We start from the raw sequence: 13,852 nt of genomic DNA, 5'->3' as shown, positions 1-13,852 counted from the left end.
CTCCCGCTGTGCATAATCTGTGTAATATGTAGCCAATAAATTCCACATTGTTGGTAAAATAATATGTTGGCCTGCCCCGAATGTTTTTTCTGTAGCCCCGGACAATTCTACCTCAATAATATAATACCTTAACCGTGCTTTACGTGAACCTCATCAAGACATTAGAAAGGACGGCAGGACTGTAATTTCCCGTGTTCAGTGAATGCAACAGAGGCAAGACACCAGACCAATCAGAGAGTTGCATGGAAATAAAAGTGTGCTTGTGTCATTCAAGCTCGCGGCTCTGTGTGTGTGCGGAAATAGCGCATTTAGTGTGTGTGAGAGAGGGGGAGAGAGAGAGGGACCGGTGCCAGCAGCAGGGACCGTGTTGTTAGCATCTGGTTAGCTAGCTGCACTAACGGACATACGGATCTGTTTGTTCCACAACAAGCTGAGGAGAGCTCTCCTCTCAGACTGAGAGGCTCAGGTGAGCTAAAGGACTCTCTGAGTGTTTAGATCAGGGGTCGGCAACCTTTTTTATATGAAGTGCCATTTTAAAAAAAAAATGTTATCAGCGTGCCGACAATCGAGAATGATCAACGGCGGGGGGGGAAGGGTTGAGGAGCTTGACGCTCGTGAACTATCAGCCGGAGGGCAGGGGGAGCCTCGCTGCGGGGAAGCAGTGTGTGGACCTGTCAACGAAACCTACACATTTACCACATTTAAATAATTTGTTTAAACGGCATAATAATAATAATAAGGACAATCGTCCGTTCTGTGATTCTCCAGAACACACATGTTATGATATTAGGGTCATGCAGAGTGAGATGGGGTCGCTGTCCCTTTAAGAGAGAGAGAGAGAGGTGTGGCTTGTGCATGTGTGTGTGTTTGTGGATGGCAGAGCGACAGTGAGGGGTGAACGTGTGTATGTTTCTGGAAGTGAAACGAGGCAGCAGAAAAACAGAGGTCTGTGATGTATTTTGTGAAACAGAAGAACAGCTAAATAAATGCAACGGCCTGCCAAGAAGAGCTCGCCTCTCTCCAGTCATTTAAGCTAAAGTGGGTTATTGAACCTTGTTGCTGCTGCCCTCCTCGACTACGGTCTGGGAGCCGACAGGAAAGTTCAACACACAGATGGCCAATCCGCCCCTTTGTAGCATATTATTTTGATGAGCAGATCGCCACTGGGCTTTCAACTAAAGACACAGCCACGCAAAAACTGCGGCATTTGTGCAGCTCCTTATGGGTAGGCCTACTGCAATTTGTGAAGTGCTTTCCTCTGTGGTGAAACGATCAGCACTGCACCACGGAGGAAAGCGGCAGAAAGTCAGCGGGCCTGCGTTGCGTGCCGTGCATGGCTTCCTTCTGCAGGTAGACGCGCTCTGGCGGCGGTCTCGTTCAGGATCCGAAAATACAATTTAAATATTATTGCACATTTATTCCACTTATTCCTAGTGTGCCACTGGTTACGGTGCCGCGTGCCAATGCTGGCACGCGTGCCAGGGGTTGCCGACCCCTGGTTTAGATAGTTAACTTTAGTCTAAGTTATCTCAGTGGGTCTCAAACGGTTTGGTCAAAAATTATTCAAAAGATTATTTCCGCGGCACACCTTCATATGATCATTATAGTTATAAAAAAAATAAGACAATAAAGGAAAAACAGTTATGAAATACTATATGGCAGTAAAACAAGAATACAGTTTGAAAGGGGAGTGATTTGTAAAATATCCATAAAGAAAAAGAACATCTGCTTACAGTTGTGTTTCATCTGGGTGTTGAGAGATGTATCCATAGATCTCTTAATGTTGCTCTCAAAGTGCACCAGATTGATGCTTTAATTGGAGCATCCCCCCGGACCCCCCTAGAGGAGGTGAGGTCTGAAGAAACACACTCCTCAATGTCAGTTTCGGTGATTTATTGACAAGGATGACGACACCCTAAAACAGAATAATGCAGCAAGATAAGCTGACAAAGTATTACATCCATGCAATTCAATCAACACAAATATATACCACGAAACAGAGTATAGTAGTATAATAGTATAATATATATATAGTATAATATATGGTATAATATAATAGTGGAAACAGTCTTACATGAATGAGTGGACGAACGTCTCAACTCGAGGCGGAGTGCATGAACAATGTTTGAACTAAAATGGCCGCTCGGCACTTCCGGGTCAGAGCACGGCATAACCAGGCAGCGACAGCAGTGACACTGCCCTCTAGTGGCCGGCGATAAACTCTTCATCCCCCCCAGACCGGAAAGCTATGGGCCGGAATAGGTTAACGGTCTACATCCCGTATCCAGCTGCCAGACTCGGGCTCGTAACGTGCAGGCGGCCGCCTCAAGCGGCCCGGCCGAGTCGGCTGGGGCAGCGTCGGCGGCGACTGCGGCACCGGGAGCGGTGCACCCAGGAAGGCACCCGTAGGAACAGCGAGGTCAGAGGACGCCCCATCAGCAGGCGTCGGTGGGGAAGCGCCAATAGCCGAGTCGCGGGGCCCGACAGCCGGCCGCTGAGCAATCCCCTGGGGCGTCGCCCAGCCCGGGTGGATAGGTGGGGGCTGATGACCCAGGGCAGCGGGCGGCGGCGACGGCGCAGCCGACTGCTCGCGGGCGCAGGGTGTGGCCGGCGTGTAGGCACGGAGGAACCGCCGGTTGCGCAGTGTCAGACGTCCCGAACCGTCAACCCTGACCCGATACTGGTCGTGGCCCGGCGACTCCACCACGATCCCCGACCTGTCCCATTTGTGGGGGCTCGGGCCTTGCTGGTTCTGGAGGAATACCCTTTCGCCGAGTGCCAATGGGCGGAGCGGTCTCGAGTGAGTCCCCAGAGACTCGGTGGTACGGGACATACGGGTCCGAAGGGCGTCCTCCTTCGCCGCCCATGCCTCGCGCCATAGCAGGCGGATATGCGGGTTCGAGAACTTCTCGAGGCGGTTCACGAAGGAGAGCGAGCCACGAAGTGGGCGGCCGAAGATGATCTGTGCTGGCGAGAGGTCGCAGTCGGGGTCAGGCGTGTTACGCAACTGCAGCATAGCGCGCAGGAAGCGGTCCTGATCAAGGCTGCCCGACGGGCCGGTGTTGGACATCAAGAGGCGCTTAGCAGTCTTAACCGCAACCTCCGCCCTCCCATTCGACTGCGGAAAGCTAACGGAAGACACACGGTGTTCGACGTGCCACAAGCGGAGGAAGTCCTCGGTGTGGCTCGCCTTGAATTCCGGACCACCGTCGCTCGAGAGCTCCTCCGGTACGCCGAAGGTGGCGAAGAACGACCGGAGGTGTTGGACCAGGCCAGCTGAGCCCGCCAGGGCAGTACCCGCCGTAGAGCTCAGGACCTCTACCCAGCCCGAGAGCCGATCCCCGACAACTAGGTAGTGACGGCCCCCATAGTCGAAGAAGTCAGCAAACACCGCCTCGAATGGCGTGGACGGGGGTGGGGACGGCCGGGGGGGTGTAGCCGCCTGTGACGGAGCATTGCGGTTGCAGTCTGCACACCCGTCCCTGGTGGCCTGAATGTCCCCGGACATCCCGGGCCAGTAAACTATGGCTCGGGCATGCTGCCCCATGGCTGAGGTCCCCTGGTGAGCGGCATGGAGATGCCGAAGGACCCTCCCACGGAGGGATGGGGGAACCACGACGCGGTCCCGATAGAGCAGGACGCCGTCCTGGGTGTAGACGGACTCACAGACCGATGACAGACTCGCCAGGGCAGGGTCGTTAACGTCAATCCCACCCTCTTGCTCGATGAGTTGGAGGAGGTGGCCGAGGCATCCATCAGCCGCTGTTTCCCGTGCGAGGAGGGGCCAAGAGACGGCGCCGAGCTCCCGTGCGTCGTCGCGGATGGAGGCCATGAGTGCTGACTCCATGGCGTCAGGCCCGCTCGGCAGCCCCAAAGAGAGGCCGTTCGCTGAACCCGAGGGGGAAGGATGCCTCGACGTGGCATCAGCGGCATAGTTGCTCTTGCCAGGCAGATGCACAATGTCGAAGCGCCATGGGAGGGTGCGCTGCTTCAGTCTAAACAGACGCGAGTTTGTGATCTCATCCAGCGTACGGTCGCCAAAGATTTTCACCAACGGCTTATGGTCGGTGACCACGACGAGGTTGTCGGACCCCTGCGTGAAGTACCGCGTCTGTTCCAGGCCCCATGCCACAGCTAGGGCCTCTCCCTCGACGGCTGCATAGCGCTGCTCCGCAGGGGACAGGAAACGCGAGCCCGCGAGGGTGACCCTCCACCCTCCTGGACAGCAGTCCGGTATGCCCGAGGCACAGTGACAATGTTGCTGGAGCAGGAAGTAGCCAATGCCACGCATGGACCAGTCAGGGCGGAGGCAGGTACGCTTCTGCATGTCGTAGATCTCCACGCCCTCGCGGATGGCCTCCATTATGGCTTGCTTGGACGTCTGGAAGGCCTCCTCCAGAACGGGGGACCATAGGAACGCACAGCGTGGGCTGAGGAACGGCTTAAATGGAGCCATCGTGTCACGCAACTGGGCGTAGTTAGCCACCTGGTTGACAAGGCCGAACCAACTCCTGATGTCCGTCGTGGAGCCTGGGGTGGGAAAGTCCCGGATGGCGTCCAAGTATTTTGGGAGCGGTTCGATGGTAGATTCCGACACCCTGAAGCCAGCGAAGTCGACGCACCTCTCCGTGAACTGAAGCTTGTCCGGATTCAGCACGATCCCCGATCGGCCGACACGCGTCAGGAAGTCGATGGTCCTCCACCAGTGTTGCTCCAGGTCGGTGTCATAGTGGATGGTGTCATCCACACAACGTTCCTTGCGTTCATAGTCCGAGAGGACGGCGTCAAACCGACGGTTGTAGCCATCCCCTGACGACAGGAAACCCTGTGGTGCCCTGGTGTAGCGCCAACGGCCGAAGGGCGTGATGAAGGTAGTGAGGTGGCGATCCGACTCACGCAGGGGAACACTGTGGTAGCCGTTCCAGGCGTCCGTGACGGTCTTCCAGGTGCCCTTCGGGACGCGGCGTGCGAGGTGGAACGGGGACTCAGTGGCGAAGGTCTCACGTTGGCAGAACTTGTTGAGGGGGGAGAGGTCCACGGTCCTGCGGGGGGAACCGTCGTGCTTCCGAGTGACTACCATACGATGGCACCACGTCACCGGCTCGCCGTACGGCACGCGTTCAATGACCCCAAGGGCTTCGTCCCGCAGGAGGTCATCGTGAACCCTCCGCTGCCAGTGTAGAGGCACCGTAGCCGCGGTGTGGCATGCCTTAGGCGTAGCTGCGGGGTCCACGTGCATCTCGATAGGCGGCCCCTCCATGCATGGTAGTGCCCGATGGGGGCAAGTATTGAATGTCGACGAGGCATATCTCCCGAGTAGCCAACCTTTCATCCGGTTATTGTTCTCTGGCGTACAAGGGAACGGCAGTGCTGCGGGGCGCGCCGGGGGGACCGTGCGCTGAGGACATGAGCATTGGGCGTCCCCGGGGTCACTTGGCCCCACGCAGCCGCCGTTGGTTGACCTCGTCGCATTGATGGACAGGGGCTGGACTGGCGTGTCAGCCGTGTCAGGGCTACGCCTGTCCTTGGGCCCCCTTGCAACGTCGTCCGACGGGAAGTTAATGGGCAAGAGGCCGAGGTTGAGCAACGACTCGTAGGAGAGGTACATGGCCCGGACTGAGCTGCTCACATATACCATGGAACGGCAGGATGTAGTACGGCCCCCGCTGCAGGTCGTCGAGAGCCTAGCGAAGAACGCTCCCTCGATGGCTATAGGGGAGCGGTTGGCGGCCAACAGGCTGAGGCTGACGGGTCGCAGGTCGTCCCGCGCGAAACCGCAGGCCAGGAACTCCTCCAGAGACCAAAGGTCCGACTGCGCGCCAGTGTCTGCGACGGCGGATATTCGAGCTCCGTCGGCCGAGCCCCGGTTGCTGGTGCCATCCCTCGGCCCGACTGGCATGTCCATCGAGATGGTGATTAACGCCCGGGGGTGGTCTCTCAGCCTGGCTCGCCTCCATTCGCCCTTGGAGAAGATGTGGTGCTCGAGTATGATAGGTGAAGGCCTGTCGACACAGCCGTGCGACGTAGGGGCGCGGCGTCGGCGAAGGCTCCCGCGACGTCGGCCAGGGCGGGCTCCAGCTTGCACCGACGAGACCTGGGATACCAGCTCCGACCCCATGGCGGCCTGTTGACTGTCGGATGACGGCTGTTGACGCCTCTGTTGTCGGCGGGCCCTGTAGCAGCCGATGCACACCTGGTGAGGCTTAGGATTCCACCCGCGAGGCCCCTCCGTGAAGACGTTAAAGACGTTCTTACATTCCGGACACGAGGCACGTTTAGCCCCGTCCGCGGGGCTCGGGGCGGGGCTCGCCTGTGGAGTCGTCTTCAAGCGCCGGAATGACGACATGGCTGATAGGGAGGACGACGGGAGAGCGTTACGGGCCATCTCTTTGTTCTCGACGAGTGCAATCACGTCATTAACTGGCTTGACCAGGACGTCAGTTGTCCCTAGCGTCTCGCGGCGTATGTCCGAGTCATAGATGCCATTGAGCAGCACATCGCGGATAATGTGGTCGGTATAGTCCACGTCCTTACCACACTCGCATACCGCATTATATGCGCATGTCTCTGCTTTACCCCGCACTCTGGCAGCGAATGCGCGGAATGTCTCGTCGCGTTCCTGGCGTAACTGAAGTAGTTCGGTGCGCAGGACGCATGTAGCAACTGGGATGACAGCTAGGGAACGCATGACGGTGATCAGGTCTGGCAAGGGTCCGGAAGCGGCGTCGGGGACGGCTTTCAACAGGCTGTCTCCAAGTACAGGCCCAGCGCACTGAAACAGCTGGAAGGGGGCCTGTGCGTCCCCTATGCCTGAGCCGGCGCGGAATACATTCCAACGGCGGATGAACACGTTCCATTCCTCTATTGACACGCCCACATCAACTTTGGGCCGATCGAGTCTCGGGCCGTGAGGGGCTGGGGCCTGGGCTGGCGCGGCCATGACAGGCGCTGCGTGCTGGTGGCTACATCCATGAATCGTCAATATAGCAATGACGAGTGCTTCAGACAAGTCATCGGATTTGAACTCGCAGCCGGGGACAGGGCATCCAACAACGACCATGGTGTCGTCATGAAGAAACACACTCCTCAATGTCAGTTTCGGTGATTTATTGACAAGGATGACGACACCCTAAAACAGAATAATGCAGCAAGATAAGCTGACAAAGTATTACATCCATGCAATTCAATCAACACAAATATATACCACGAAACAGAGTATAGTAGTATAATAGTATAATATATATATAGTATAATATATGGTATAATATAATAGTGGAAACAGTCTTACATGAATGAGTGGACGAACGTCTCAACTCGAGGCGGAGTGCATGAACAATGTTTGAACTAAAATGGCCGCTCGGCACTTCCGGGTCAGAGCACGGCATAACCAGGCAGCGACAGCAGTGACACTGCCCTCTAGTGGCCGGCGATAAACTCTTCAAGGTCCGCTCCCCACTCGTAAAAAATAGCACTTTACCCCTGCCTATATGCCGGGAGCTGATTATCGAGCCTTCATTGTAACAGTCGCGGGTTTACTGTGTGTTTGCGTGTGGGGAGTTTTTTTGTGCGTGCTCTATAGTGCCCGTAATAATGTTCACTGGAGTCCAGCACCTCAGCACCCCCACTCAAAATACCTTCCCGCGCCTCTGGGTCCCAAGGTGGATAGATCTGCGGACGGAACGCTCTGGGGGGCCAAACGGCTCCGTGTGTACGTCCTATACGATACTTTTTACTTATCTTAAAAAATAATTTCCACGTCAAAAAAGTCAGTTTGTCGTAAAACTGTTGAAATATAAGACTATGAAAAATACGCAACTAGAAAGACTACAAATCCCAGAGTCGCGTAAGTGATGTCACAATTGTTTTCCTCCACCAAGATATAGCTAAGATAAGCGCCATATAGACCTAATCTATATATATAACGCTGGCTAAGATAAGATAACTTTAACAAGATGCCTGTGTGCTTAGTACCAGGTTGTTATCATACCAGTAATGGGTCTTGCTCGTTCTTTCGCTTCCCGTCTGATGAAAAGATCAGGAGTGGCTGGATCAAGTTAGTTAGCACGTTAGTTAGCATTACAGCCTTGTCATTTTTATTAGCCTTAATATGAAGTAACATTAGGTAACCCGAAATGTTAAACCGTAAGAGTAGTAGTCATATTCCGTGAACCCTTTGAAGAGTACTGTCACCGGTGTGATCATTCTATATACACAATTTAAGCCCAGGGGAGAAATGCTAACGCTAGCATCAGCGATCGCCGATCTTTTCTACTTCATGCTATCTGCACAAATGGTTGACATTAAACATTAAAAAGACCAGGCAGTTCAGAGGGAATCAAAGGAAGACAGGCAGGCAGGCAGCTTCGCATGACATTCTACTGGATGTGTTTCATTGTGGCGATAGTGAGGCTAGTCAATCGTTTTGTTGACAAGACAGTAGTGACGGCCATCTTGGTGACGTGTGGTGTTGTGAGAGTCTGCGAGACCAGAGATGTAGTTCATTAAGCGTTTCACACAAACAAATTTCACAGTTTTACGACACATTTTTTTTTTTTTTGAGTTGCAAAATTAACTTTTAAATTGACAAACATCATATGTGTAATTTGTGGCACAATTCAAACGGGATCGAAAGATGAACATAATTTTTTCGAAATAAGGTCCCATGGAGCTCCCCCGGAAGGGGAGGGACTTCGCCACTCTATAGCCCCACCTCTCCCCACCTCTGCTGCTCACAGCTGTAGCATGGTCATTAGCTCAGTAGGGCCTGGCTCATTTCGTGGCATCTGCAGGCAGTGGCAAGTACTTCCGGCATCTGCCACAGAGGCCGCTACTCCGTGGTATCTGTGGCAAGTATATGCCACAGATGTGGTATCTGTGGCAAGTATATGCCACAGATGCCACAACTTGCCGTGGCAAGTATATGCCACAACCATGCCACAACTTGCCGTGGCAAGTATATGCCACAACTTATATATGCCACAACTTGCCGTGGCAAGTATATGCCACAACTTGCCGTGGCAAGTAAATGCCACAAGTTAAGAGTTAAGAGAAGGTTTACGGTAGCTGCCACTCGCCTTCCGTGGCAAATGCTGATATTTAAACCCGTATTTATCGCGTAAAATGTCGCTGTTTTGGCATGACTTTATCGGACTGATCTGTACACAAGACTGATGATCTGTTACTGATGGTCCGATCTCTATTTTTCAAAAAGATTAAACTATAATTATATGTTCTATAGATTTTACTTGGAGAACGTGGTTTGTTAAAATAAATAAACGTGCTATTTTTATGATAATACTCAAGATATATTATTATAAAACATCATCCTTAAAATTATTTTTTAAAATGTATTTTAAAATGTTCTAAATTTGAAAAAACTAGATAAAAATAAACTAAAGTTAAAATCTTGTTTTTCATGCCCCAAGAGCAATAAAAACACCTGGTAAAAAAATCCTGAGTGAGGCTTTCATAATTCATGCATGAAAGGGTTAAGAAAGACAAATATATGTTTCTATTGGTTTTAGTAAGATGGTTTATTATAGTGTATTCTTACATATTCATTAGGCTATATTGTTTATTCTTTAGATACTCTGTAGATAAATATCTACTAATAATGTGTAAATTATTTCCTGTTTCTTTTTATTATTATTATTTTATGTTTCCTATCCCTTATCACTGCTGTAACGCAAAGATTTCAACATTTTAGATAAATAAAGTAAATACAACGTATCATATCAAAATCTGTTTATGTTAATTAGCAACACAATGATTTGATATTTGCATGCATGACATATAACCTTTTTACTGATGCACAAAAAAAGTTTTAACAAGGGTGTAATTATATTACATTGTAACCCTCTTTCCTCAACATATTAAATCAACTTTATACGGTTAAATGAGGATTGCTTGGAGTATCATGCTTAAGAGAACATTCTTCATGTTTATTTAAGTATTTATCATTCTCATGGTGCTGCCCTAAGTCTGTAGCCAAGTCTAATAACACCATTGTACACGTTGCTGTGTCAATACAGATATTTATTTTTTAATTATTTGTCTTTACTAGTAACAATACACCTGGTTATCGTAGCAAGCAGTGGAAACTCCCCTCAAGAAGCGACAATTGCCAAGGGCTTGCGTTACAACGCTCACTTGCCAATATTTCTTTTTTTATTGCAATATAGGCCTATGTTTAGCCTACTATCATAGATATAGCACGTTTGTTTATTTTAGCAAACCACGTAGGCTATTCCAAGTAAAATTGGATATAAATGATCATTTATTATCTTTTTGAAAAATAGAGATCGCACATCAGTCCTGTGTACAGATCAATCCGATAAAGTCATGCCTAAACAGCGACATTTTACACGATAAATACGAGTTGAAATATCAGCATTTGCCACGGAAGGCGAGTGGCAGCTACTGTAAAACTTCTCTTAACTCTGGCATCCTGTGGCAACTCCCGTTCAGCATGCGCAAATGCCACGGCAAGTTGTGGCATATGCTTGCCACGGCAAGTTGTGGCATATGCTTGCCACGGCAAGTTGTGGCATCTGTGGCATTTACTTGCCGTTGCAAATTGTGGCATATACTTGCCACGGCAAGTTGTGGCATCTGTGGCATATACTTGCCACAGATGCCACAGAGTAGTGGCCTCTGTGGGAGATGCCACAAATGCCAAGGCACATGCCACGTCGAGTAGTGGCAACACTCATTGTGTTCTAGTATGATAAATAAAATAATATTGTACCTTGAAAATCAATGCATTCGTTCATTTGACACGTTGGTGGTTTTAGGTAGGCTATACAGCGACCCCTGGCGGTTCTAGTGTGAAGTAAAAGTAGAAGTAGCCAACCTAAATGTTGGAATACTCTGTTACAAGTAAAAGTCATGCATTAAAATGTTACTCAAGTAAAAGCGCAAAATGATTAGCATAACAATATACTTAAAGTGCATAATACATGTTTTCATTATAATGATTGATCATGAAAGTGTTCTCAAAGCTGGTAAAGGTGCAGCTAGTTTTAATGACTTTGTATACTGTAGTAGGGTATCTTGTGAATTTACTCCAGGAGTAACTATAAAGTCTGATTTAAGACTTGATTATATGTATCATCATTAATCAGAATCTGTAGTAAGTAACTAAAGGTAGCATATTAAATAAATGTAGGGGAGTAGGCTACAATTACACAATTTACCTCTGAATTGTAGTGGGGTAAGTAGCCTACTACGTAACATACCATTTACATACTCAACTAAAGTACAAGTAGGCTATTTCTAAATCACAAGTACAGTACTTGAGTATACAAGTTAGCCTATTTCCCACCTCTGGTCAACAATGTTAGATCTTTATGTCAACTTACTAATAATATATCTTGAGTATTATCATAAAAATAGCACGTTTATTTATTTTAACAAACCACGTTCTCCAAGTAACATCTATAGAACATATAATGTTTAATCTTTTTGAAAAATATGATCGGACCATCAGTAACAGATCATCAGTCTTGTGTACAGATCAGTCCGATAAAGTCATGCCAAAACAGCGACATTTAAATATCAGCATTTGCCACGGAAGGCGAGTGGCAGCTACCGTAAACCTTCTCTTAACTCTTAACTTGTGGCATTTACTTGCCACAGCAAGTTGTGGCATATATAAGTTGTGGCATATACTTGCCACGGCAAGTTGTGGCATGGTTGTGGCATATACTTGCCACGGCAAGTTGTGGGATCTGTGGCATATACTTGCCACAGATACCACGGAGTAGCGGCCTCTGTGGCAGATGCCGGAAGTACTTGCCACTGCCCGCAGATGCCACGAAATGCGCTTGCTGTCTCTCCATTAGCTACTGTCAGTAGCTACTGCTACTGACCATGCTACAGATGTTAGTGAAAAATCTACAGCTCCTCTACCACAACCATCAGCAACAAGTGGACATGGAGAACTACATTAACTTCATGTTGCTAAATCCACCGCGGAAAATAAACAGAAGGGCAACCATATCAAGTTGCAACCTTGCTCGGGGGTCTTCTTCAATATGGTCTAGCTGCGGCCGCGGCAAGTACACGACACGACACGCCCCCTAAAGGACACGCCCACCTGACACGAAAATACGGTGGCTGAGAGACATTACCGTACATGGCAGATTAAAAGCGAATTGCAAATGTTATTGTAGCATTTTAAGCAACTATTAGGCAAATAAATTAATAACCTAGTCTATCCGTTTGAGACACAACAGTATAACTTTCAACCCAAATCATTTTGTCAACAAAACAGTGGTTTAGTAAACTTTTTTTTATATATAAAATATGTATTAATGAGATAATATATTAATTATGTCTGTCTAACTGCTACACATGTATTTATACATAAATGTAGAAATTTGTGAACATCTAAATATAGTTGTTAAAGGTTTTAAGATATACATAATCACATTATGGGGTCATTAGGACCAAATTAGGAGGGCCAGTCAGGCCACTAATGAGCTCAATCATTCACATGTATTATTATTACTTTATAAATTAAGAGTAGGCTACTAGGGGTCTATTACAAAACCTTTGAAGGAATCGCATCAATTAAAATAAATGCATGGCAAGTATGATCAAATTAACATAATGTCAAGATATAGCCAATAGACAATCAACATGCTTGAATATAAAGGAAGAAGAACAATAAACAGATGAACATTTAGGTTTTATGTGTAAATTGTGAACAAACATCTTAAAACATCTAGCAGTCTAAGACAGCAAACTAAGCTTATTTAACTGCTGCTAGAACACAGTTTTACCATGGGGTATTTCTAACAAGACCAAAAAGATATACAAGGCTTCCAAAACAGAAGAAACCAAATCAATACAGTATTTTAATTTCCTTCAAAACGACAAAAGCACTAATAAAAGCCAAATAACAATAACATAAAGGAAAAGTACTTGAAGTGGTTGGCTTGATGATTGTCTCTCTTTTAAACCTCAGGTCAATAATCTGCTTAGAAAGCTGAGGGTTAGGCTAGGTTTCTTCTTCAGAAACAAGTCCTGTTTCTCGCTTGAGGCCAGGAAAAGGCTAGTCACTGTGACCTTTTGACCTGTGCTGGACTGTGGTGATCTGATCTATATGAATTCACCTGCACATTACGTATTTTACGTACTTTCGTCACAGTACTCGCCTTTTTCGCTGCTTTTAGTGTATTTTGTGGCGGAAGTACAGTGCTACTTTCAGGCCGGGCATATGTACTACTACAGCGTCTCCAGCGGGTCGAGCAGTCTCGTGTGAAGGGACACGTTTATTGAGCCGTATCCGTGTGAACGGAACACTTTTTTGATATCGAATTTGGTTCGTTTCATTTACGTTCCCGTGTAAATGGGGCATTGATGTTTCCGAGTAAGCTCCTCACACCACTGAATTAACAAGCAATTATTCCAAGCAATCAATTTGCTCGGTGAACGGTGTCGAGTGTGTCCCTTAAGTCCCTTGCTCTGGCTGCCAAGCCTTTTATGGTCGTCCGGTGAAACAAGTAGGCAGAACATAAACGAAAACTTACCATAATCCCCTGAGATGCTCTCATACAGTAGCCTACCTTCCTTTCAGCTTTGGAAAGGGACTGGTTAACATACATGTTTGTCCCTAACTCTTTACATTATTTAATGTCCCAAATGTCCTGAATTAAGTCTCTCAGTTACCAGAATCAGCACTCTCAATACTTTTTGCTAACTTTTTGTATTTTTGTACAGTACTTCCTCTCTGATCTGCTACTAATCCAACAGAGGAAGAGATTTAAGATGTCACTTTGACAGAAACCTGGAATGCAAACTTTATTCAATCAGTTTTTCATGTCTTCTTGTTTCCCTCTCTTGACAT

This window comes from Notothenia rossii (genome assembly GCF_949606895.1).
Source record: "Notothenia rossii genome assembly, chromosome: 9".
Taxonomy (NCBI): Eukaryota; Metazoa; Chordata; class Actinopteri; order Perciformes; family Nototheniidae; genus Notothenia; species Notothenia rossii.
Note: the sequence above shows the minus strand (reverse complement) of the source record.